We start from the raw sequence: 27,258 nt of genomic DNA, 5'->3' as shown, positions 1-27,258 counted from the left end.
TGGGAATCACAACGATTTATATTCACTTTCCAGTCATTTGACTTCGGGCAAGTTACTTAATCTCCACCAGCCTCAGTTACTTCATCAGTAAAATGGAAGTAGTGATACCATCTTTACAGGGTGATAAAGTCTGCCTGAACTCACCTGTGCCACAGATCCTGGACAAACATGCTGCATGTGGGAAAGAATTTTGGATGTGGGGCAGAGCAGTTTCTCCTCCAGCAGGACTGCCAGCCACTAGTTGATCTGACCTGCAAGGAGTGTGCCCTGGAATGGGTAAATTTTCCTTTTGAGTCTGAGATGTCAGTCTGTTTCAGTCTATCTGGATGGCATGTGGGATATTCACCCCACACCCAACATGCCCCATGCTAATGATTAATCATACTGCACCATGAGTCTCGCTGGCTCTGCCCTGAAAAATACGGGCGTAAGATTTTTTTTAAGTGAACTTTGTCAGTCTCATTCTGTCTAGTCAAAGGGGTCCATGATTGATATCCATGATTAGATATTCATAGGACAATTTCCCCAGAAACCCTTCCAAATAAGTCAGTGATATCCAAAAAAGATCGGTCCTCTGAGTATGCAGGGATGATTCAGTGTTAGTGTAGTAGGAACACTGCAAACCAATGACCTGTGCATTTTTCTCCTTCCCTTTCCTTATCCTGTGATTCCTCTCCAGGCAGGCAGTTAGGTGAATTTTGTATATTTTGTGTCAACCAAAATCAGCATATTCCTAATTTTGTTTTGTAGCCATTTAAGAAAGACAAGAAGAAAAAACATGAGAATATAAATGTGATAATATGTAAGTTTTAAAAACATCAGTGTGGATGAGTTTTATCTTCTCCTTTGTGCTTTCCCACATCTTCTAAACTGTATACAATAAAAGCAAACTATTTTTAATAAACAATTTATTAAATGAAAAGAATAAAGTATATGACAAAAAGTAATGCCTATAAGGATGTTTAATAGAATTTATATTACTAAAATTTTTTTTTAATATATCTGGAGGTTTTGAAAGCTCTCCAAATATTAGCTGGGGTTCAGTCAATGCTTTTCTCCACGAAGGCTCTAATGTCTGCAAAAAATATGGACTCCTCATTTGGATATCACAGGCAAAATTTCTGTGGATTCGAAGTCTCTGTCTGCATTGCAACCTGGTTTGTCCTAACACAGAAAAGTCCCATGGGGTCATGCTTGAAGCTCTTCCTTGGTGGTGTGGCCCAATGGTCCTAAATCAAGAGACAGCCCAATTCTACTCCAAACCTGTGCCCTTGGCCCCACTTCTCCCAAAAGCTGGCTCTGATCTGAACAGCCCTTGGGGTCCCATTTGGCTCCTTGTACAGTCTGTGCCAACACTATGGCATATCTGGCTTTGGCTCCTGGGACTCCTCCAGACCCCCACTTGTTTAGCAATTTAGAGTAAAATATTTGGCACATAAAACACTTCATGATGGTCTTCAAGTCATGTTCCTTTAAGATGGCTGTGGAGATAAGAATTAAAAATAGTGAATTGGGTCACCTCTGTATACTTTCAGATGTCTTATGCTCCCCCTATAGAACTAACAACACCAAATGAGACTTTTTCATCACACTCTCAGCAAGTAGTAGCTCACAATTCTCTGATGGAATACGTTGAAATCCACAACTATTTATCTTCTTCAGCTCTCAGTACTTGGCCAGAATTTCTGTTTTTGTTTCCCTCTCTAATGAGGAAACCTAATACAAAAATGCAGACTTCATTCATGAGCAAATCTTTTCATACCTTTGAGCGTGCTCATTCGTATCTTTCCCTAAAGGCTCATAAGAATTATGAGGGAACATTAGTAACTGGAGAAGGGAGAAGAATAGATGAAAAAAAGAGAGAGAGAGAAAGAAAATCAGAGACAATCCTGCTACAGAACAACATTTGTTACTGAGTGATTGTATCTATGGCATCGAATAGTCATTTGAACTGTAAAAAGAATTCATTTCTCACTGGAGAGGGATAAGCTTGCTGAGGCTCTGGGAAGATTGGATTTTCATGTCTCAATTTCACCCAGGACACCTCCTTTCTTAAAGTGATTATATATATATATATATATATATATATAATCACAGTCAAGCATAGGTCATAATGATCTATTCCAAGTGTTTACAAATAATGTGTGAGTGTAAGAGAGTCTCTACTACTTAATGCAAGGCAATTCATTCTTAAGACAACATACCTTGGCAACAAGGAACCAGTTTTATTAAATTAGTCAGTCATATCTTTGGGCAACTATCTAATAGTCTCGTAAAACCAAAATCCACTTCTCTTTTCAGTAAGCTTTTCAATCCAAGTGGATGTTGGTAACCTAATATTTTTAGCTTTAAGAAGAAAAAATTGAAGGCACATTATTTTTATTGTTCTCTTGCAAATGGCCGTTCAGAGTTCCCCAGGTCCACTCTTACTAGCTCTGGGTGACTCCTTAATACACAGGAAACTTAGTTTGTGAAACACTGCTTTAAAGTGAGGAGCTATCTACACCTGATTCACTAATTCATTGTTTCTCACTGACGCTTGTCTAGGCACACATTTGAAAATGCCCCAATTTTAAACAACAATGATTAAGAGTGATTAATTAGGGAACCCGGGTCATGAGCATCAAACCTCAAACTAAGGTAGGATAAAATAAAGGACTTGCAGCCAAATTAAACCTATATCTGACTCTGCTAGAAATGTTGAGTCGCTGCCATAACACTAGGGAATCTTCCAGGTCAGCCTAGGGCTTTCAGTAGACCTCATGGCAGAGTCCATAACTTATCTCTTCCAGGATGTGGTCAGGCATGCTTACCCTTTAGACCACAGCCCATCCCACTTTAACTGACTTGGGGTGTCCTCACTTCCTTATTGAGTATGGAAGGGTGGCTGCCTAAGTTCTCAGAAATTCATTTTGGGACTTTGCATGTCATTTACGGGCATGTACAAATCACTCTTACTAGTTCTTTTTTCTTCTGGACTGTTGTATATGTCTTTTAGTATAAGTAAATGTGTATGGTGTGTGTGTGTGTGTGTGTGTGTGCACACATGTACTCGCAAGAGCAACAAGTAGAAGCACAACTCATTACACATTATATTCTAAGTTATAGTATTTCCCTCCAAATCAGACCTCAAGGAATTATAGCTGGTGACCATGAGGTGACATACCAAAAAAACGAAGAGCGACATGCTGAGAATAATAGGGCAAAAGATAGAAAGACCCTGGGCCTTTATGATAGGATTAGGCCACTGAACCAACCTGAAACCAAATGCCTCCATATTTCACATAACATGAAATAATTGCTCTTATTACTAATGTCACCAATTACTAGGATATGCAGCTAGGTATATGCCTACTGATCTCTCTCCTAACATTACTAGATCATTCTAGAAACTACACTGCATCATTACTTCTCAAGGAAATATAGGCACACACACATACACACACATAATTTTATACATTCTGCAGATTTTATCATAGAGAATTCAGAATATGACATAAGAAATTAAGTAAGAAGAGTAAATAAGGAAAAAACAATCCAACTAAATGGTTCCTGTGGAGGCCGAGAAAATTAAGGCCATTCCACCTCAAGTTTAGCGTTAGCGCAAGTACAGCCATCTTAGCTTCGGCAGCCATCTCAGGCCCCTGTGGACAAGAGCTGATCTTCACCCTACTTCAGTTACAGGGAAAACCGCAGAATGCCCTTGACCGAATGCCCTTGACAGAAAGTCCCATATCGGAATGAAAACAGAGCTTAAGATACTCTCTCACCCTTTCCCCCCATATAGGAATGAAAAAATTCCTCCTCCTTCTGGAAATCCCCTAGACCAGCCCATAAAACCCCAGCTGGAACCCCCCTGGGGGTCCAAGCCCCTGCTCGGCTGTGTCGAGTATACTTGGACCCAAGCTCGAGCCCTCGTGTGCTTGCATCAGTGTCGGCTCCTTGGTGGTTTCTCGTATTTGCAATCTTGGGCACAACATTTGGGGGCTCGTCCAGGATCCGAGAGACCCCCAGGACCCCACCCGGAGGGTCCCACGTGTGGTGAGCATTCAACTTTTCCACCTGTTGCGCGCATATTCTCTGAGTGCTCCTTACCGTATTTCTACTTGTAGGAATTCCAATCTGTATTAGGTCGACACTGGCTCAGTGACGACCGGGGGTCCCTTGCCCCCGCAGGGAGGACGGGGTCCTCATCTGTGAGGAGGGCCGACAGCCAGCGCTTTGGTTGACTTTCTGTTTTGTCTCCGCAGCCGCACTGGAACGTTTGTCTGAGTTGCTGTGTTAACTGTTGTGTGTTAACTGTCCTAACTGTGCCTTGGTGGGGACGGGGACATAATGGGGCAGACACAAACCACCCCCTGTCTCTGATGCTCCCCCACTTCTCGGTCGTTAGGGAAAGAGCTCACAATCTGAGCACGGAGAGGGAAATTTCAAACATACTGACAGAATGGCCAACCTTTGGCGTGGGATGGCCCCAAGAAGGAAATTTCCACCTACCTGTTATCTTACAGGTTGAAGCCGTGATCTTCAGGGATAAACCACACGGCCACCCTGACCAGGTGCCCTACATCCTGGCCTGGTAGGACATGATCAAGAATCCTACCCCTTTGGGGGGGTAAAACCATTTTTACCCCCCAAAGCAGGACCTCCCAAGATTCGAGCCCTGCGAAAGGCCAAGAAGGAGACCGACTCTACCACCCAAGCACCCCTTTATCTGGTCTTGCAGGATTCCTTCCCGGAGGACCTGATTTTCCCGCCACCCTACTGGGCACCCCCTGCCCCTTCACTCCCCCTGTCAGAGGCACCGGGGGTTGCAGAAGGGGCGCCCCCCCTCCCTGTGTGACGGCGGCAGCGGGGACACATGGAGAGACCCACCGGGCACCCCCATCCCCTAACGCGGGGCCAGCGACTCCACTGCCCTTTCCTCCACACCCCCGATGAGACCCATGGACAGCCGATGTTATACTGGCCGTTCTCCACCAGTGACTTATAGAATTGGAGAACCCAGAATGCCAAGTTCTCGGATAGTCCAAAAGATCTAATTGGACTTTTAGATACTGTTCTCTTTACCCACCAGCCTGCTTGGGAGGACTGCCGACAGCTCTTGCAGGTTCTCTTCACCACCGAAGAGAGAGAATGAATTCAGGTGGAAGCCTGGAAGTCTGTCCTGGGAGAGGACAGACAGCCGACTCAAAACCCACACCTCATAAACACCACCTTCCCCTTATCCCGCCCCACCTGGGACCACAACTCGGCTGAAGGTAAGGAGAGACTCGGGTCCACCGCCAGACTCTACTGGCAGGTCTCCAGGCTGCCGCGCAAGCCCACCGATCTGGCCGAGGTCTATGGTGTGAGACGGGGAAGAACGACAGTCCAGCAGCCCTCTAGAGAGAGTCATAGAGGCTTTTAGGCAGTGCACCCCTGTGAACCCAGAAGCACCAGAAACAAAGGCCACAATTATCACGCCCTTTGTTAACCAGGCCGCTCCAGACATCAGAAGAAAATTGCAAAGAGTAGAGAGACTAGGAGAGAAGAGCCTGCAGGACTTAGTAATAGTAGCAGAAAGAGTTTATAATAATAGAGGAAGTCAGGAAGAACAACAAACTAAACTAAGCAACCGGCAGACCCGAAACCTGGCCAAGATCCTGCTGGCCACAACCATGGATGACCCACAGAAAAGACGAGGCACCTCAAGAAGCTAGCTTCAGGGACAGGTAAGGAGGATGGCCCTGGTCCCCATGGGGAGCACCCTAAACTGAACAAAAACCAATGTGCTTGTTGCAAAAAAGAGGGGCACTGGGTGAAAGACTGTCTTAACAAGAGACCTAAGGCCCCTGCCATGATCTTGGAAATGGAGGAGCTGCACGACTAGGGGAGTTGGGGTTCGGCACCTCTCCCCAAGCCCAGGGTAAATCTCAGAGTGGAGGGGCAACCCGTTGAATTCCTAGTGGACACTGGGGCACAACACTCGGTTTTATTACAACCCCAAGGGAAATTGGCAAGCAAGACTACACGGGTGCAAGGGCCATGGGCACTAAACAGTACTCACGGACTACCCGAAGAACTGGGGATCTCGGCATGGGCCGGGTATCCCACCCGTTCATGGTCATCCCTGCGTGTCCCTACCCGTTGTTAGGTCGGGACTTGCTCACCAAGATGGGGGCACAAATTTGCTTCCACCTCAAAGGGGCAAAAACCCTAAATAAGGAGGGGCACCCGATTCAGGTGCTTGTCCCGAGTTTAGAGGACAAATATCATCTCCACCAAACGCCCTCAGCCCCATTGACTGACATTGACCATCGGCTGCAGGAATTTCCCCAAGCATGGGCAGAAACTGGGGGAATTGGGCTGGCCTGGCACCGACCGGCCATATACATAGAACTAAAGCCTAAAGCCGGGGTCAGACCCTGTCAGAGCCGGCCAATACCCCATGCCTCTCGTAGCACATGCAGGAACCACACCCCACATACGGCGACTACTGGACTCGGGTATATTGAGGCCTTGCCAATCGGCATAGAACACTCTTTGCTGCCGGTGTGGAAACCACCCTCTAACGATTACAGGCCAGTCCAGGACTTAAGGGAAGTCAACCGGTGAGTAGAGGACATGCACCCTACGGTCCCAAACTCAGACACCCTCCTCTCCACCCTGCCTCCAGACAAAACTTGGTACACGGTATTAGATTTAAAAGACCCCTTTTTCAGCCTGCCTTTAGCACCCTAGAGCCCAGGCCTTTTTGCCTTTGAATGGACAGACCCCGAGAAAGGCAACAATGGCCAGCTCACCTGGACTCGACTACCACAAGGATTCAAAAATTCACCGACCATCTTCGATGAGGTCTTACATGAAGATTTAGGTGAGTTCTGTTCCAAGCACCCTTATTTGATTTTATTGCAATATGTAGATGATATCCTGTTGGCGGCAGAGGACCAGGACACAGACCTGCGAGGCACCAAGGACTTGCTCCAGACCATAGCGGCTCCTTCCCCCCTCCCCGTCCAGGAGCAAGAAGACCACCAATTACTTAACACTGCCCCCTCCAGAATCCCCCACCAGTGTCTCAGGTAAAAATTGATGAGATGATAGGGAGTAAATTGATTGATTTTAAGTGGATCCAGGTGGGACATAGTAAATAGGTCTTGAAAATTATCACTACTAAGCCTGAAACTTTTATTCTATTGAGGTTTACTGAATGTCATATAAGCTCTTATCTTTTTGCAATTTGTTAGTTAAAAAAAATAGCTAAAATGATGGTTAATTGTCTGTTTCCAAGTTTTATAGGTAATTGTTAAGATACCTTTCAAAGTCTTTGGTAACCTGACACCTTAGTTACACTTTGATGATAAATGGGATTAAATTCACTGGACATCTAGGTCTTTTCCAAACAGGAAAGTGCTGAAACGTTGATTTGAATCTGTTGGAGAACATGCTTTGTACTTAATTAACTGTTTCATAAATTTGCCGTCTAAAGAGTTCTGGTGTGACAGTTCAAAATCGGTTGCTCCTTAGTTTTCACTGGAGACTAAGGTTTCTAAGAGTGAAAACCTCTGCCAAAATAAGACCGATGGCAATAAAGGAAGCAACTCTGTATGTAGAAAAGGAGATGTGTAAGAAAAATATAAGGAATGGGAATATATTTTTGTTCAAGGTAAAAAACCAATTTTGTACTAAATGAGACCGACTGGAAAGAAATGGCTTGGGACAAATTCTGAATGCAAAGGAAGGTATAGAAGGTTGGTGAAGGGAAATCCTTGGAAAGGAATTTTAGGTGTGGTCAGGACAGACTAAGATCGAAGTGAATGGATTTTAAAATACAAAGGTGTAAGATTGAAAGTCTGCTTTCTGTTCAAAAGTTTCCTTGATTTGTTGGTCTGCTCTTGATGAGAAAATCTAGAGTTGTCTTCTCTTTGCCTGCCCAGAAAAACCAGTTTGTATGTTTTTCCTTTATCGGGTCTTTAATCCTATTTAGGTGTGTGCTTTAAAACTTCCAAAGATACAGGGCAGCCCCGGTGGCTCAGTGGTTTAGCGCCGCCTGCAGCCCCAGGGCATGATCCTGGAGACCCTAGATCGAGTCCCACGTCAGGCTCTTTGCATGGAGCCTGTGTCTCTGCCTCTCTCTCTCTCTGCATCTCTATGAATAAATAAATAAAATCTTTAAAAAAATAAAACTTCCAAAGATACAGATGCAGTGAAACGCCGGGACACCTGCACCCCGATGTTCATAGCAGCAATGTCCACAATAGCCAAACTGTGGAAGGAGCCTTGGTGTCCATCGACAGACAAATGGATAAAGAAGCTGTGGTCTATGTATACAATGGAATATTCCTCAGCCATTAGAAATGACAAATACCCACCATTTGCTTCGACGTGGATGGAACTGGAGGGTATGATGCTGAGTGAAATAAGTCAATCGGAGAAGGACAAACATTATATGGTCTTATGGTCTCATTCATTTGGGGAATATAAAAAATAGTGAAAAGGAATAAAGGGAAAGGAGAGAAAATGAGTGGGAAATATCAGAAAGGGAGACAGAACATGAGAAACTCCTAACTCTGGGAAACAAACTAGGGGTGGTAGAAAGGGAGGTGGGCCGGGGTCGGGGGACTGGGTGACAGGCACTGAGGGGCCACTTGATGGGATGAGCACTGAGTGTTATTCTATATGTTGGCAAATTGAACACCAATAAAAAATAAATTTATTAAAAATAAATAAATGAATAAATAAAACAAAAACCAAAATTAATATACAGAAAAAAATAATAAAAAAATAAAACTTTCTAAGGTTTTAACAAACTTCTCCAAACCACCCTATGTAACCAAACTCACCCCATAGGCACACAGGAACAACTTCTCCAAACCCACCTACAGACTAACCCAACTCAGGACCAGGCCCCCTTGTCCTGGATGAGACTTACCCCACAAGGAAGGCACTTCCCTCGTCAGCCTTGGTGGCATGGGCAGTCTGTCCCACTGTTTCCTCTGGGCCACCCTGGGCATATCCCCCTGGTGGCTGTTCCCATCCCCAATGCATTTAACTGCTCCAACCCCACGCCCACACCTCGGGGACATTTCCCCAGGTCTGCAGAGCAGAGGTGAGCTACCTAGGGTACAAATTAAAGGATGGACAGAGATGGTTGACGGATGCGCGGAAGGCAACCGTCCTGAGGATCCCACAGCCGCAGCTGGTCGGCCAGGTGCACGGGATCCAAGCTGGTCTCCAGGCCCAGCCACTGCAGAACGCGGTCGTCACCTGGTACATGGACCGCAGCAGTTTCCTCCGAGGAGTGAGACACGCGGGGGCAGCCGGAGCCACCGAAACAGAGACCCGATCGGGGGCACCCACCCTGCCCGACACCCCCAACTATACTGATGCTGACTTACCCTGGATCAAACGCTTGCCTATGACCCAGTGCTTGCGAGGCTGGTGGAGGGCCGCAGACTCCAGCATCATCCTGCCAGAGGAACCAGGACGGCGAGGCCTGTCCAAGATGCTTCGGGGTACTCACATGGGGACAAGAAGGATGAAGACCTCATGCGACATGCAAAGATCACTATTAAAGACTCTCGAGCAAAGATGGAGCAGATTGTGGCAAGCTGCCATGCACGCCAGTTAACTAATGCCACCGCCCGTGGATCTAACCCGGGCACCGGGCTCTGGGGGGACCGCCCAGGAGCCTACTGGGAAGTGGACTTCACTAAGGTATAAACCTGGAAAATACGGATACAGGTATTTACTAGTGTTTGTAGATACTGTCTCAGGATGGACAGACGCATTTCCCACCAAACATGAAACGGCACAGACCGTGACCAAGAAACTGCTGGAAGACACCGCACTGAGGTATGGTTTTCCTGTTAAGACTGGATCAGACAACAGACCAGGATTCATCTCTAAGGTAACACGGGGAGTGGCACTAGTACTTGGGGCGGATTGGAAATGACATTGTGCATATAGGCCCCAGAGCTCAGGACAGGTAGAGGGAGGGGATGAACACAACAGTAAAGGAGACCTTAACTAAATTAGCCCTGGAGACTGGCGGGGACTGGGTGACTCTCCTCCCCTTCGCCCTATACAGGGTGAGGAACTCCCCATATAAGATGGGACTGACCCCCTACGAGATCATGTTCGGCCTTCCTCCACCTATTATCCCCAATTTAAAACCTGAGGCACTTGCTGAGTTTGATGATCACCAACTCCTTTTCTCCTTCCAAATGTTACAATGAACCCATGAGCAGGTGTGGCCTAAGCTGAGGGCCCTCTACAAGACTGGGCCACCCCCGGACCCCCATCGATATCGGCCAGGTGACTGGGTGTATGTGCGGAGATACCAACACCAGACACTTCACCCTCACTGGAAGGGACCCTACATCGTGATCCTGACCACTCCCACCGCTCTCAAGGTCGACAGGATTACTCCCCGGGTCCACTACACGCACGTCCGGCCAGCTGACCCACACGCCGTTCTCAAGGACTTTGTTCCAGAATGGAAGAGCCAACTGGACAAGGACAATCCCCTAAAGCTAAGACTGCGCCGTTCTCACTTACCCCTCATTATCCTCCTTCTCCTCCTTACCTTCGGGCCCTGCATTATCAATAGATTAGTTACTTTTGTCAAAGACAGAGTCGGTACAGTTCAGCTCATGGTACTCAGACAGCAATACCAACCACTGGACCTTGTTACTGAAACCAACCTGGACCCATGATTGGGTCCTTCCTTAGGTTCCTCTGAGAGGGGGAAATGTGGAGGCCGAGAAAATTAAGGCCATTCCACCTCAAGTTTAGCGTTAGCGCAAGTACAGCCATCTTAGCTTCGGCAGCCATCTCAGGCCCCTGTGGACAAGAGCTGATCTTCACCCTACTTCAGTTACAGGGAAAACCGCAGAATGCCCTTGACCGAATGCCCTTGACAGAAAGTCCCATATCGGAATGAAAACAGAGCTTAAGATACTCCCCCACCCTTTCCCCCATATGGGAATGAAGAAATTCCTCCACCCCTTCTGGAAATCCCCTAGACCAGCCCATAAAACCCCAGCTGGAACCCCCCTCGGGGTCCAAGTCCCTGCTCCACTGTGTCGGGTATACTTGGATCCAAGCTCGAGCTTGCTAATAAACCCTCATGTGCTTGCATCGGTGTCAGCTCCTTGGTAGTTTCTCGGATTCACAATCTTGGGCACAACAGTTCCTTGATGATTCATCTCAAATCTTCATTCCAGTCACTTAACATGGCTTTTCCAAGTGAGCCCCCACCTAAATGATTATTGACTTCCCCCTCATCCCTCACCCTGTTTCCTGATGTGTCACTGCCAATTCAAGTTTACCATTGAAGCATTAAGCTTTTCTCTCCTCCACACCTGTTTCCTGGAACTCTTTCTTATTATTGGTTTTGCAAAATAACTAATCTTGTAATATATCTATACCTAATCAGCCAGCCACTCAGGGTGACAAACTTTTCATCCTAGAACCATAGCGTTATTTGTCCTAAACCTCACTGAGAAGGCTCTGGTGCTGGTAAATGGTGCTGTGACTCACTCAAAGCCTGGATTAGCCATCTTTTGGCACAACTTTAAGGTTGAGCTATTTCCTCCAAACCCTGCTGAGATTCCTGCAACTACTTACAGCTTGAAAAATAATCATTGGGGATCCCTGGGTGGCTCAGTGGTTTAGCGCCTGCCTTTGGCCCAGGACGTGATCCTGGAGTCCCGGATTGAGTCCCACTTTGGGCTCCCGGCATGGAGCCTGCTTCTCCCTCTACCTGTGTCTCTGCCTCTCTCTCTCTCTCTCTCTCTATGTCTATCATGAATAAATAAATAAAATCTTTAAAAAAGAAAAAAAGAAAAAGAATCATCAATAGTGCTCAACCTGGTAGCTACAACAGCTCACAGGTAAGGAAGTGGTGAGTGGTTTGGTGACCACTAAAGTATGTTTGTGGTTTTATAGCAGTGAGATCACGGGCAAGGGTGGCATCATTGGTGATAATGTCTGAGGACCAATCGTTAACATCTGATCATATTCAGTGTACTGTCTGAGTGTTCTTGGACCATGTGTGATCAAACTGGTATCTGAATAAAGTGTAATAAAAAATACCTATTCTTTTTCATGCGTGAAACCCCATTTATAACTTTTAGTATCTTCTATTATACCATAAATTCTAAAGCATTCACATGTAAATGTCATAATAGGGATAAAATTCACAACAATGCAATTTGCACAGCCTTTCTCATGATTTCCAGCATTGCTTCTCAGTTGTCACCCTTAAATCTCTAAGCCCTGAAACTACTGATAACTTCCAACTATGAGAAACTACTTTCTCTTTTCTTCACACTCCCACTGGATTCACATTTCTTTATTGCCCCTTGTAAGGATCTGCAGCTACATTTTTTGACACAGCTATTGAGTTTTGTCTTAAATCCAGTGTCCTTTTCTCTCTTTTTGTTTCATTTATATTATTATCACATTTCTGATAAATCATTTTTATAAACCCATAGCTTTTTGAACTTCCTAAGCAATCCAATGGCTTTTCTCCTTCTTCATTGGCAATTACCAGTTCATCTTGAGTTCTCTTTCACCCTTGGCTCATCTTGGTGTTAAGTTCCACCATCCCAGGGCAAAGTTTTTGAACAAAGCAAACCACATTCCTGACACATATGAGGGGAAGAAAAACAAGAGAAATTATGGGTTTATTCTCGTTGCTGGAATCAGGCATAAAGGAAACACTTAATGCTTGTTACTCCTTGGAAACAACTAGGATAAGACTGCTTCTGGCCCCTAATCTACCCATTCTTTAATTTATTCATGCAATAAATATTTATCAGTGACTACTAACTTGGCATCTTGATAGGCACAATGGATAGAGATGATGAGAAAAAGACATGGTCTCATGAAGTTTATAGTCCTAAGGAGAAACAATAATAAGTGATAATCATACAAATAACCATAGAAAAGGTCATAAGATCCATTAGGAAAGAGTTCAGGAGGCTGTGGGAGAGTCAGAGCATTTTAACTTAGATTGAGAATTTGGAGAAGGCCTATGTAAGGGAGGTCAAAGGAATTGTCCAGGAAAAGAGTGGGAGGAAGAAGACAAGAGTTGTATGAAAATAGCTCATACAAAATCCTAAGGCAGGAGAGAACTTGTAGATTAAAGTAACTAAAAAGAGACCACTGGGGCTAAAGAGTGGTGACAAAAGGAGAGCATGGCATGGCTTATGGTTGGACAGGTATGTGGAAGGCTGATTGTGTAAGGACCTTAAAAGCCACATTAATGAGTTATGATTGAATAGAAGAGTGATGTGATCTGACTTGTGCTCTTAAACACTCACGATAATGGCAGGGTGAGTTGTGTGTGGCAAGCTGAGAAGGAGAGACACGGGTAGAAGGCATACAAGTAATACAAGCAAAAATACGGTATGGCAGCTCAGCCTATGGTACTGATAGTAGTAGAGTTGTCAAGAATTGGCCACTTTCAAGAAATATATATATGATTAATTATTATTTATTAATTATTGACTCTAACAGTTTTGGGGGGTCAGGAATATTAAGTCAGGGATGACTCCAAAATCCCTGGAGGAAATGACTAGATGGATAGAAGTGTCATTTAGTGACACGGAAAAGCACTAAGGAGAAAATTACTGTAAAAATGAGAACTAAGTGTTCGGTTTTTAATACGTTTATTCTGGTATATTTTGAGATAGTAAGAGAAATGTTGAGTAACAATTGGGTCTGGAATTCAACATGTAACAGGACTGGAGATGTTAATTTTGGAATAATTGGAGCATCCGTGGTATTTACAGGCTAGGAAGGATCTAAAAACCCCCTAGAAGAGCATAAAATGAAAAAAAAAAAAAAAATCCTGCAATTGTTCCCTGAGGGACTCCATTTAAGGTTAGGCCAAAGAAGGGGTTATCAACAAAAGAGACTAAAAGCTGACTGTCAGAAATGTGGATTAAAACCCAGAAGAGTCTCTAGTAGATTCTTTTTCTGTATCCTTGCTTAATAAACCTCTGTTGCTTTACTCACTCTCCTTTATCCACGAGGTTCATTCTTCAACAACATGAAACAAGGACCTAGCTTTCTTGCTTCATGGCTAAGCATCGAGGAAAAAGGAACATCATTTTTACAACTGAGGTACTGTTATGGGTTGAATTGTGTCCCCCTAGAATTCATATCCAGTATCTCAGAATGTTACTGTATTTGGAGATAAGGCCTTTAAAGTAGTGATTATGTTAAAATGGAGCTGTTAAGGTGGGTCCTGATCCAATTTGACTGATGTCCTTATAAAAAGAAATTTGGACCCACAGAGACATCATGTCTGAGCAAGCAAAGAGGAAAGGCCATGTGAGGACATAAAGAGAGGGTGACCATCTGCAAGCCAATGAGAGAGGCCTCATAAGAAAGGAACCCTGTCCACACCTTGATCTTGAACCTCTAGCCTCCAGAATGGTGAGAAAATACATTTCTGTTGTTGAAGTCACCCAGTTTGTAGTATTTTGTGATGGCAGCCCTAGCAAACTAATACAGGTACACAGATCTGAAAGTGACTTTCTATAGAATACACACACACATACACAAATTGAGAGAACTGTTCAGCAATTTGAACAGAAAGAAAAGAAATAGGAAGACACAGATTAAGTAAAATAGAAGTAAAAGATATGAGGAGACAAAACAACGATTGGAAAGATAATAGAACGAGATAAGGAAGAAAAACTAGAAACTAAAAATGTATTATCAAAATTAAAATCTTTATTGCAAGCAATAAACAATGAGCCAACACTATAGGAAATGGAATCAGTGACATATTACATAAATGTGGAAATTATTCCAGACTGTAAAGGAAGAAAACAAAAATATGAAAATGATGAAATAGAGATTATAAATAAAGAGTGATAGAAAATAGAGACAAGATAAGAATTATAAGTCTCCCCATGGAAGAAACAGCCAAAAAAAACTGGAGCAGTCATCATTGAAATAAATTAACATCTGGAGTTGAACAATTCTGAAGTGTAAAGATTGAAGATCAGCAAAAACAAAACCATATCTGGCTAGTTTCTGGCCAAAAAAATCAAATTATAAGGACAAAGGGGAAAAGTCCTGAAAGCTTCCAGGCTGAAAAAAAGGTTAAGCTTTAAGACTCTCATTGAATGAGATTACTTTCCATGGCTGACAGTCATTTTTAAAAGTTATTGGTGCTATTATAGTAATGATTAAATAATTTTTCAACTCTTTGCAAATATAGAACATTGTCCAGAAAACCACAAATAATTTGCTTTTTTAATAGATAAACATATAAATTTACTGCAAAGTTAATGGAAATGCCAAGGAAATTAAAAGATACTTTGCATATTTAAAATTCATATTAGATGACCTGATAATTAGAAAAACTAAGAAAACATTTACTACCAGGTATAATGTTATCAAGTCCTCCCAGCGTCCTGTTCCATCTTGGACTTGCAAATGACCTTGCATAAAAATAAGCATCTGCTATTAAAAATATATCAGTTAGCTTTTGCTATATAACATACCACCCCAAAGCTTAGTGGCTGAAAACGTCATTTTATTTACCGACAATTCTGTGGGGTAAGCATTGGGGTGGGCTCTGCTGGCTTGAGCGGTGGGAGTGGTGCTGGGTGGTGGAGAGGTCTCGCCCACCGGGGGGTCATGCACCAGGCTGCAGTCATCTGATGGCTGATGGTCTCAAGTACTAACAGAAGACTGATGGGCTGAGACGGGCTCAGGGATTTGATGGTTGGGGGTTCGCAGACAGCTGTCTCAAAGGACTCTAGAAACTGAGCCCGGATTTTATATGGTGACAGCACTACAAACAGGCAGGCTCCAACGCAGTTTTAACCCTGCCCTTGTATCACTTCTGCTGATGCCCCATTGTCCAAAATAAGTCACATGGCCAAACCCAGAGTCAATATGGGAAGAGACTACACACATGGAAATGGATATTGGGAGGCTTGTCTGTTCTTGCAATGGCTACCATAAACTTCAACCATATACACATGCTTAAATGTACATATTTAGGGATTTATTCTAAGTAAACAACAGAGGTGTGTGAAGATTTCATTTAAAGATGTTCTTCAGGGGCACCTGAGTGGCTCAGTCAGTTAAGCGCTGACTCTTGATTTCTGCCCAGGTCATGATCTCAGGGTGGTGAGATCAAGCCCCACATTCGGGTCTGGGTTAGGATGGAGTCTGCTCGTCCCTCTTCCTCCCCGCACTTGCACAGGCTCTTGTGTGTGCTCTCTCTCAAATAAATAAATAAATTCTTAAAAAAACATGTTCTTTGAAGGATTATTCATAAAAATGAAAAATTGAAGGATTTTAAATGCCCAATTTATGAGGAGGTTAGGAAGCAAGCCCATATGATGGACTACAAGACAACTTTATGTTTTTTTTTTTTTTTTTACTGAACAAAGGTATATTTATTGATAGCAGATAAGTTTATGGTGAATTTTTTAAAAGCAGTTGACAAGGATGTTTGAGGGGTTCAGTCAGTTAAGCAACTGCCTTTGGCTCAGGTTATGATTATGGGTCCTGGGATTGAGCCAGCATGGGGCTCCCTGCTCAGGGGGAGCCTGCTTACCCCTCTCCCCCTGCCTCTCCCCACTGCTGGTACAGGAAAGAAAGAAGAAAGAAAAAAGAAAGAAAGAAGGAAAGAAAGAAAGAAAGAAAGAAAGAAAGAAAGAAAGAAAGAAAGAAAGAAAGAAAGAAAGAAGGAAAGAGAGAGAAAGAAAGAACAATAATATATATGAGATACTGTGTTTTGGTAAAACAGGGAGACACACAAACATCATATGAGAAATCATAGTGGGAATTATGAGTATCCTAATATGGACTCTGAGGTAAGAAAGATCTAGGTCTGCATAACTAGGTAAGTAAATTGCATCAATACTTAACCTCTCTGGTCTCAGTTTTCTCAACTATAAATTAGTTTACAGTTTAACAACTATTAGGGTTGTTATGAGGATTAAAGAGGCTAATACTTGCAGTGTAATGCTTAGCAAACTAAATTGAACTTTGTATTACTCTGATTTGCTAAATAAAGAACGTTTTTTCTGTTTATCTTCTCTGATGAGATTAAATTACTTTCATTTAATAACAACACTAAGGGAGTAGTAAAAAAAATTGTCTTGGAATTATTGGGATTTCATTTAAATGTTAAACAAGCCTCCATACGGACGGAACAGAGCCAAAACCCAAGTTCTGTAGCCCCACTTCAGCAAAGGAAAGGCTCTCGATCTGGGAAAAGCTGGAGAAGCCAGCCCCCTGCTTTAAGAAGCTGGCAGGCAGCACATTGTAAAGATAAGAAACTAAGTTCAGTTGGGACAATTATTTAACAAATGTTAAGAGAGACACCAGAGGGCCACTGGAAGCTAACCAATGTTAGGCCAGATAAACCTCATGGTGGATCTTTTACTGTGTCTACAGCCAATCAACTTCAATAGGCTATTATAACAAGAGCGTATCCGTTATTTTTGGTAGGTTTCACTAATAACATTAATAACAACATTTCCATTCCCAGGATGTGATGTTTTGCGCTCAAATTAGCTTATAGGCAGTTTACTTTCAAACTAATAATTCGCATTTCAAAATAACCACCAAAAAGCCAAGTTTACTTAATTATATTCAAGCAGGACAAGAACATTATATTCAGAAAATCAGAAAGACTAATAGCATTCCACAAATTTCAATGACTATAATAGTGTCCATGTATCTTGAAAACGAAATGAATCTGGTGCATCTAGGTGATAAAGATGTTTAGGTTTAAAAGCAACAATTGTTCCAGACGTTGCAAGCTTGTTGCTGGCCAAGTCTGTTCCCTTATTATTTGTATTTCTTATAGGGCTCGGCAAAGTATTTTGCACAAGAAATACTTGGGGCCTACGTGGTTTTGTTGCTGTATAGCCAAAGCACTTGAATTGACATTTGAGTGGATGCAAATACAGCCGCAACTCCACGACCATAAGGGAAGCATCTGATCATTTCATAAAATACCAATGAAGTATCTTACTTTTTAAATATCATCATGACAAAGAAGTAGGGAAAATTTGAAAGCATATTTAGAAGTATAAAAAAATCCTACAGCAAAACCTTATCTTCCATTAGGGGAGCCGTCTCTTCTTAATAAGGTATTCTTTCCAGGCACAGGTTATGAAACCAGAAGCTAATCTCAGTTTGCCCCCCTCCTCCTCGACAATGCTTTAATTCAATTTTGAACTTTAGCTCAGAAGAACATTGATTATGTGTGTGTGCGCGTATATACACACATATAAGTCTTTCTAAAGCTACTCCCACTACTGCAGTATTTTGAAACAATTCCCAGATATCATATTCTTTCGTCCATTAATATTTCAGTAATTAACCTAAATGACAAGAATTCTTTTTGATAACCCTAATATCATCATCATATTTGGAAAATTAAGAATACTTAATAGAATCAACTACCCATTATTTAAATTGCCAGTCGTGTCATAAAAATTGCTAGAAATGGATTTATTGTTGTTTTAAAGTATGTTCCTTTGAATCAGGATCCAAATAATTTCTGTATATTGCACACAGTTATCATATCTTATTTAAGCCTCCTTTATTTAAAAAAAATTATTTATTTATTCATGAGAGACACACAGAGAGAGGCAGAGACACCGGCAGAGGGAGAAACAGACTCCACACAGGGAGCCCAATGTGAGACTCGATCCCAGGACTCCAGGATCACACCCTAGACCAAAGGCAGGCGCCAAATCACTGAGCTACCCAGGGATCCCCAAGTCTCCTTTAATCAATAGATTTCCTCAACATTTTTGTGTGTGTCGTTTATTTCTATTGAATAAATCAAGTTGTTTGTCCTTAGAATTCCCTCCACTGGTTTGCTGATGGGATCTCCAGGGTATAATTTAATTTGTTTCCTCCATTCTCTGTATTTCCTATACATTGGTGATTGGATGTAAAGACTATTAGATTCACATTTCTTAGGTTTGGGTGTTTTTCTGGGGGGTAGTGGGGGTGGGTAGGACTTCTCCCTAGTTGCCACTGTGTTGGATCACTTCATTCTCTGTGTTGTCTTAAAAAAATTCCTTTCCCTTTCTTGCCTTATCCTCTCTTGTTTCACCTATACCATCTAACTACCTTGACCCATATTCACAATCCAATGCATAACCCTCCATATTTTCTCCATGATCACTTAAATATCTTTACGCATGTGCAAAGGTTCTGTTTGCTTTACAAAAATTAGATCGTGAAAAGCCTTCCAAGCCAAATAGTAGAGCTCTAATTTGTTCTATTTAATGGCTCCAAAGTAATACTCCATGTGCACAGCTACCACAATTTACTCAGCCATCCTATTTCAGGTGGCAAGTGCTTTGTTCCTAGACCTTGTTGCCATATCTTGTTCATCTATACATATATCCTGGCTTTTGTTTTTATAGGATGGGTTTCCCAAGAATGAGATTGCTGGGTCAAAAAGTATTATGTATATTTTATTTTAGTAGATGTTTCTAGTTAGCTTTCAAAAAAGGCTGTAGCAGTTCACATATCCACCACCCCAGTCTCAAGGAGTGGGCGGGGGGTGGGGGGAACAGTCATAAATGAGAGTGACATGTTGGGAGCCAGCAAGGAGCAGGGGTCATTCAAGGAGAGGAAAAGTTCTGTGGGATCCCCTAATCAGCAATCAGTGAGCTAATGGTAAGTGGTTCTTCAGAAGAAAATGCCCTATTCGTCTTTATATCTCATGAGCCTAACATAGGCCTGGCACAGAACAAACAATTCAGAATCCCCCAAAGAGGGTCTGAAGACAGTTATCTCTGACTGCTAAAAGTTACCTCTAAAGCATCTCCATTTCATGGATCCCAGTGAGTTCTTTCCTACTGGGTGGTACTTCCAAATTACACAATAGAATGTATTTAACATCTGCTCTTAATTTCATTTGAGTCTTTATTCATCTCAGCTAAAATTCTGGGAAAAAAGAAGTTGTCTTGGATTGGAAAAACCAGGAAACTTGGCTCAAGAGAACCATTCCTAAGTCATGGAACATTCTGGGTTTTCAGTGCTCTACATGTGATGGTCACACCAAAAAGAGTACCCACCTCCCTTCCTCTGTGAGAGTCACATTTTTCTTATTAAGCCTTCATTCATCTCTCTTGCTCCTTTTGCCTTTCCAGGACAATGCTCCCTAATATGATACTCCTCACCTCATCTTTCAAGCCAAGACCTTTTGTTTGAATAAGGTAAAAGGTTGTGTGTTCTGCAAATAAAAAAGATCTTTTTTCAAAGAATCTACCAAATGTTCTCACAATTCAGTCCTAAGGATTTTACAGTAAAGGGAACAAAAGATTAGCCCAGCTTCATCTTACAATTGGGAGAGTTAGGAAATGCCAAATGAGTAACAAAGCTCCTAGTTTTGACCAAGCCTAGCTATGCATTTATGGGAATCATTAAGCTGCTCGAATGTCAAAGTCATTGTTGATGTAGTAAAGGAATCTTTATACTGAAAATAAGAGAGCAGGCTGTTGACAAAAGGAAGAAATACAAATTACAATGTACACTTTTAAAAATAGGAAGTCATAATACCAATTCATAGTTTTTCAGAGAGACACATTCCACTGCACTCTCCATAAACAGCCTTGCCCCAGCCCCACCCATACCCACACCCACCCAGCCACCCTTACAAGAGTGACACCAGCCATACTCCAGGAGTTGGACCCATCACAGATCTCAGTGCTGGGGTAAGTGTTTTTCTTCGTTTGACCTAATTTCAGGGTTATCTCTGCAGTTGTAAGAAGCCTGATCCATGTCTCCTGAGATAATTGAATCTGGACATTCTGCTTGGTGTCTGGAAATGTGGAAAAAGCATTCTTGGAGAGAAATTGGGGAAAATATGAGCGATATAGAGATTTAAAAGGAAAAGGAGAGTCATATGTTTAGTGTTTTGTTTTTACATTTGAATAAAATCCACAATGCAATCTTCTGTTTCAAAAAGGAACTAAGAAATAAATAGAATGACAATTTGGTTCTGTATTCTTTATGTTACCTTCGATGACCAGAAATCTAACATAGGGAGAATTCTGAGCAAGGAGCACTTTCACAGGTTGTGTTGCCTTGTTAAAGTAAGAATAGAATGAAAGGGAAAATTTCCTTAAAGAAAGAGCTAAATAGCTCTTAAGATGTGAATTTGAATGTAGAAATAGTTATAGTTCAGATAAGGCACTACTGACAAATGATTCCATTAACTGAACCCTTATGTGGAACCATCTGACAACGGGAGAAACAAACTAACTTTATAGCCTTTTCTTTGCCCCTTTCCCTTTCTCCTCCTCGATACCCAGGTGCCTATGACTCCCTCCATCTCTGAGTGACAATAACTTGCTCATAGGAAGGGTCCGATATTACTCATCTATACCTTTATTCTGAGTCAATGTATTACTTCTCTAAAAGATTTCTCTATTTGAGCCTTACTTTGACTTGCAGAATGTGAAGGGAAAGAAGTAAATGTGGCATATTTTTGGTTCCTACATCTTTACCCCTGTAAATTTCAGTCTTGGTTTTTAATTCTTTTGGAGAAAAAAGATCCTCATTTCATTTACAGCGTGATAGCTGTGTCTAAACTCTACCTAGACAGATACGGTCTCATCTCATTCACTCATCCCAGCTAAACCATAATAAGTTGCATTTTCAAAGAGAGAAGACGGAAGCTGGGAAATCTGAGACATATAGCAATAAATTAATATATAGCAATAAATTGATATAAAGGAAACTGAAAGTAAGCAATCAGTGGAGTTTGTACTTGGTTGTATGCCCAAAGGAGAGGTGGTAGCCTGGAAGGTGTACATATTAGCATTGTCTCTTCCTCTTCCCCACCTGCAGCCTCAGTGTTTCCCATTGCAGTCCCAAGATATGGCAGGTCGGTTGTGATCAACTCTGGAACAGACCAGCTCTGGGGAGGGAAGCGGGATCCTTTTCCATTCCAGACACCACTTCAGTAAGCTCTCCTTGTCATACCTTCAAATACAAATTAAGACTCATAAGTAAGCAGAGGACCACATGTCATTAAATTGTTTTCATCTCCTTGCTCATCAATGTTTAAAAAATGAGGGGCGCCTGGGTGGCTCAGTGGTTGAGCATCTGCCTTGGGCTCAGGGTGTGATCCCGGGGTCCTGGGATTTAGTCCCACATTGGGCTCCCTGCAAGGAGCCTGCTTCTCCCTCTGCCTGTGTCTCTGCCTCTCTCTGTGTGTCTCTCATGAATAAATAAATAAAATACTTTTTTAAAAAATGAGAAAGAGAATCCTTGAAGACAGATGTCCCCTACCTACTCTCTTAGGAGGGAAGGAGTACTAAATCAGCAAAGATATGTTAACAGGGAGAAAAAACCCAACCTAGACACTATGAAAGGTAATCATAATTCAAACTTAATTGATTAGAACAATGCACTGGACAGTTTCCAACATGCTTCCATATTACATTATTTCAACTGCTGAATTTGGTCAAGAGACTGCACTCAGAGTAGGAATGTTATTAATCATTGTTGAGTTCCTTCTGAAAGTTGTTGAACTTAATTTACTGAAGATACTACCAATTCCTTCAAAAACACATGACCCACGGCTTTTTGGCTCCATTCATGCACTGAAGAGAGATTTAATCATCAGCTAGTGTCACACTAGAGTGACTCAGAGTGAGGAGGGAACCTCAGACTCCTCAGACATGCATGTACTCAGAGCTTGACGGAAGCCCAGGAAATCTCCACCTCCAGAGGACGGTGTGGTCCGGTGGCTCAATCCTTCCTTCCTCAGCACAGCAGGCAGACTGCCCTCGGCCGCAGGTCTCCAACAGCTTCTCCAACTCCAGTGCATCTTCAGTAAGGTAACCAGTGACCGAATTCTATCACTTATCCTTCTGTTTCTCATGTCAGTCTCCAAACTCCCTTTGATTTTTCTCACTTTTGGAGAATTAGTCAAGTTGTTTTTCATGCTATAAAATAATAATAGTAATAATAATAATGTTTGAAGGCTGTGATGGACACTGAGTCCATCCTCTCATAAAAGTGATCCCAGTTGCCTGGATCCTTGCCTGGAACTCCCCCAGGTGTTTCTTTGAATGTTCTTTGACATCCTAGAGTTAAAATCAAATTTATATCTATTTATTGTCTCTGTGCCTCTTTGACACCATCTGCAAATCTTATAATTAACTGGAAACTGGATGGGGGAGGGGTTCCAAAAAGTTTCTTACTGGAGCAACAGATTTGCTACCAACTAGCTGTAGGTCGGATCTGTTTGTCTACCTGCTTTGCTAGTATTACCAGACATCACTTTAGGCGAATGCACGCATGCTCAGCAAAGTGAGTGAGAAAAACACCTTCTAGGTCAGAAGGAAGCAGGGTACTTCCTCACAATGCACATTTGATTCCTGGATACTAAAATGACAGCAATAAGCCTGTTTCAGATATTTACTCTGCATTTTATGATCACTGTGTTGGCATTTTACCTGGAAGACATTGGGCTTTCCTTCAAGTCCGAGTCTGTTTTCACTTTGATTCCCAAAATACAATGGGTAGTTCAATGGCTTCCCTGCCACTTAACCCTGGCAGCCCTTGTTAAAGGCTTTATGATTTAAATGGTGGCGTGGTGTGCTCCCTCAGTGGATTGATTTTTAGCAGTTGGGGAAAAAGTTTAAATAAAACATATATCTAAATTAAAAATCAACTTGGGTTTTTGAGATTTGAAAAGGGTGTCCAATTTTTAGAACAAATCCTAATATTTAAATACAAGAAAAAAATTGTTATATGTTTCATGAGGAAAGCGGGAAGTGGTCTTAAAACCCTTGTAACAAATGTTCTTAAGGTACAGACTAAAAACTCAGACCTTCCCATCTGCTCAAAGGTAACCGTGTATGAAAGAAATACACTGAAATGTTGAACATACTTTCTGCATCTATACATAATGTTGTCCCCAGATTCCAAGTTTTCTTTGTTTTTTTTTTAAGTTTTTTTTAAAGTGATCTCTATACCCAATGTGGGGCTTGAATTCATGACCCTAAGATCAAGAGTTGCATGCTCTTCCAACTGACCTAGCTGAGCACCTGTCTAAGCTTTCTTTGAAGCCTTGTAATGACAAGCAGCTATAATCATATACAATATATGCTCTCTTGAGTAAAGAGATCACGGTTTTAACAATAATTCTTAACCTGCTAATACTACCAGGAAGCATATTGGCAAAGTAATCAAGCTAAGGGGAACAGGGAATAATTCATTAATTAATAATTGTGGATATAATGGTTAATTATAATTTCAAAGCTTTGAGAGAAGGCAAAAGAAAATCAGAGGTGAGACAAATCCATCAGGTCTTCCCCATGTTAGACATGGCTGCCATACCTCTTCTAGGAGATTTTCTGAATGATTGAGTCTGCAGAGGAAGCACGCACTCCTCCATGCCTCACTGGTCCCACCATGGAAAGGACACTCTGGGTATTACAGGCCACCTCCCTCCCGGAGGAGGCAGGGTTCAAGGAAAATGTAACTGGTGGAGGAGCTTCTTCATTCCATCAAGTGATGGAACTTACTGTTTCCATAATGATGAATACCACCTCAATTATATCATTAGCAGCATCATTATTATTATTACTATTATTTTCATCAGACCCTCAAAGAAGCATTCGTGGTTTCATGTAAGCATATTTCATATAGGATCTCTTGGCTCCACTGAAAAAAATGTCCTTAGATTTCTGGGTGCCCAACTTGAACATATTTTTCAGAGAAATGTATTTATTCATTATATGAATTAGTTTGTGTCATTAGGTCAAACTATTTTTCTTAAAAGTGCAGCAGAAATCTGTGAAAGCTCACTTGAGTTAAAAAAAACAAACAAATAGAATTTCTTACTTCAATGAAAAAGCCAAAATAAAAAAGAATTCTGTGTAACTTAGCTAGGTTAACAATATTAAATATACTAAGGACATACATGTCGAGAATGCCACCGATATTAAGAAAGTCGTGCAAGAGAACTTCAAAAGGAAAATATTTGAGAAAACTACTACTAAATGCTATTTGATTTTTTTTTGTTGTTGTTTTTTTGTTTTGTTTTGTTTTGTTTTGTTTTGTTTTTTTAAGAAACTACTTAGTTGTTGATTCAGCTTGGGCCACGATTGCAACAAATTGAAAGTAAATACAAATTCTACAAATTCCTATCAATCAGTGTGATTGCCTACCTTTCGTATTGCATCCTTGAACAAAGCCCTTCAGGGAGTTATGTGGAAATAAAATCAAGTTGCGTGGAGGAAGGAATTTAGAAAGAATTCCGTTTTTCTTATGAAAAGTAGAGCTCACAATGACATTGAGACATTGGAGACATTATTCTCGGTTCTTTTTGTTTGTTTTTAACTCTGTCATTCACTTTTAAAGGGCGGGGGAACATGAATAAGAAGTGAAATCAAAGGATCTTATTTTTGATTTTTTAGTAGGAAAAGAAACCCACGTATAGACAATTCAAAAAAAGCAGAAGTGAGAAAGGATGGTAATCGAGTTGCAATATTTTCCTACAGCTGCAAACACCGGTTTACACTTAAGCATTCTGCATAGTAAATGAAAGAGGCAATTAGTTCCCCTTTCTTGGTTCCTTTTGAATCTTTGTGACATGATCAAGGCTTTTGATCAAGTATTTTCATTCCTCCTATTACCTGATAATGCATCAATTTCTTTGCAGTTCTTTCTTCTCCTACTCCTTTGGGAGTTCAAAGATGAGAATTTTAGCTCTAGGCATTCTCTGGCTAATGACTTACTGTGTGATACCTACTCCACTTAGCTCACAGAAATATTTTGACAATTAAATGGGATAAATATTCCTTGAGTACTTTTCAAAAATTCCTGAAGTTCTCTAAATTGGAAGTATGAATATTATATTGCTATTATTATCCTTTTGTCTGATGATTCAGAGGGTTCAAAGACTAATCCAATTATCACTGGAACCCTGGGCTTAGAGTTGAAACTTTTTCCTCCTTCTCTTCCTTCTTTCCTTCACAGCATTTACTTACCTAATGCCAAGTATCATGTAAGTAGTGGTGGTTGTAGAGAAGTGTACGTATAGCCCAGACTCCCAGAGCTGAGTGGGAATGAAGGTGGCAGCGGAGCAGAGGATGAAAGGATGAACAGTCAAATTAAAGTGGCCTGAGTATCAGTCCCCAAAGCAGCACTACAATTCTCTCTTGAGCCAATTAACTTGTATTTCTGAAATTGTTTCTTTCTCTATAAAATGGAGATAATTTTACTGTAAGGCTTATGTAAGAAATATTTATAGACCCTAGTAGAGGGCTTAGAATACAGCAAGCACTCAATAAACCATAGCAGTTACGACTGTCCCTTCTTGACCTGGTGATCTGGGAATCCCGAGTAACATGGTTTTCCTGGGGATGTATTCTGAATTCTGTAGAATCAACTGGCAACCCAGCAGAAGGGCTTCCCCAGAGGAACCTGTAGTGGCCCTAATGGAAAAGTCTTAGCCAGAATTTAGGCCTCATAAATGCTGTGAGTGCTAACTTGGTAATTTCTAAATTTGACTTTGTTCCCTGCCTCCTATCCTCCTGATGACAAAGAGGCACTTAATTCAAATCACAGAAACTAATGCTTACAGTAGCAGGATAGGAGTAATATTTCTAAGTAACAAAACTTTTCTGGTAAGGCCATAAGAAAATAAATAAATGAATTCTCATCAATGTGGCACTATCCTTAGTTCTTGAACTAATGACTGAGTTTTCAGAAAAGAACTTCTGATACTGTAAAGTTCTGGACCCCCAAGACAAGGAGGGTCTAGACCAGTGGTTCTCAACTGGGAGCAGTTCTGTCCCCCAGGGAACATCTGGCAATGTCTGGAGACATTTCCTGTTGTCACAACTGGGGAGGAGGTGTTCCTGGCATCCAGGGGGTAGAGGCCGGGGTGTGCTGCTAAACATCCTTTAATAAACAGGACAGACCCCACAACAAATAATTATTTTACCCCAAATAGCAAAAAGTACCAAGGGTGAGAAACCCATGCTGAAGTATGAGCAGGATCCTCATAACCAAATGTGACTGATCCCACCATAAGGATCTTCCTATGTGGTAGGCATTGGTCACTTTATTTTACCAGGTACTCTCCAATGGTGAAGTTATTATTTCCATTTTCCAGATAGGAAAATGGAGGCTAAGAAATTATAAATAATTTTCCCAAAGACCTCTGATGATCAAAGAGCTGGGACTGGATGTGCCTGATTCTGGGACCTGGGCTCTTAACCCCTGCCCTGCTGG

At 41.8% G+C, this 27,258-nt stretch overlaps 1 protein-coding gene and 1 long non-coding RNA gene across 3 annotated transcripts in view; one reads left to right on the top strand and one right to left on the bottom strand.

The window, feature by feature from the left end:
• Positions 1-1,038: 1,038 nt before the first annotated feature.
• Positions 1,039-27,258, bottom strand: part of LOC144304926 (uncharacterized) — a 26,755-nt gene continuing 535 nt past the window's right edge. The window contains exons 2-4 of the long non-coding RNA XR_013371931.1: positions 26,010-26,220; positions 21,847-21,987; positions 1,039-1,481 (exon numbers count right to left, since the gene is read on the bottom strand). This is a non-coding gene — a long non-coding RNA (uncharacterized LOC144304926). The remainder of the gene's footprint in view (positions 1,482-21,846; positions 21,988-26,009; positions 26,221-27,258) is intronic.
• DHRS9 (dehydrogenase/reductase 9) overlaps positions 20,630-27,258 on the top strand; it is a 26,260-nt gene continuing 19,631 nt past the window's right edge. Inside the window, exon 1 of one of the 2 annotated variants that reach the window (XM_077883569.1) lies at positions 20,630-20,714. The gene's annotated coding sequence lies outside the window, so the exon portion shown is untranslated. Of the gene's footprint in view, positions 20,715-22,646; positions 22,848-27,258 lie in introns of those variants that run through there. The other variant, XM_077883568.1, reaches the window with a different exon arrangement.

Source organism: Canis aureus, chromosome 34, assembly GCF_053574225.1.
Source record: "Canis aureus isolate CA01 chromosome 34, VMU_Caureus_v.1.0, whole genome shotgun sequence".
In the NCBI taxonomy this organism is placed as follows: domain Eukaryota; kingdom Metazoa; phylum Chordata; class Mammalia; order Carnivora; family Canidae; genus Canis; species Canis aureus.
Note: the sequence above shows the minus strand (reverse complement) of the source record. Positions and strands in the feature narration are given on the sequence as shown.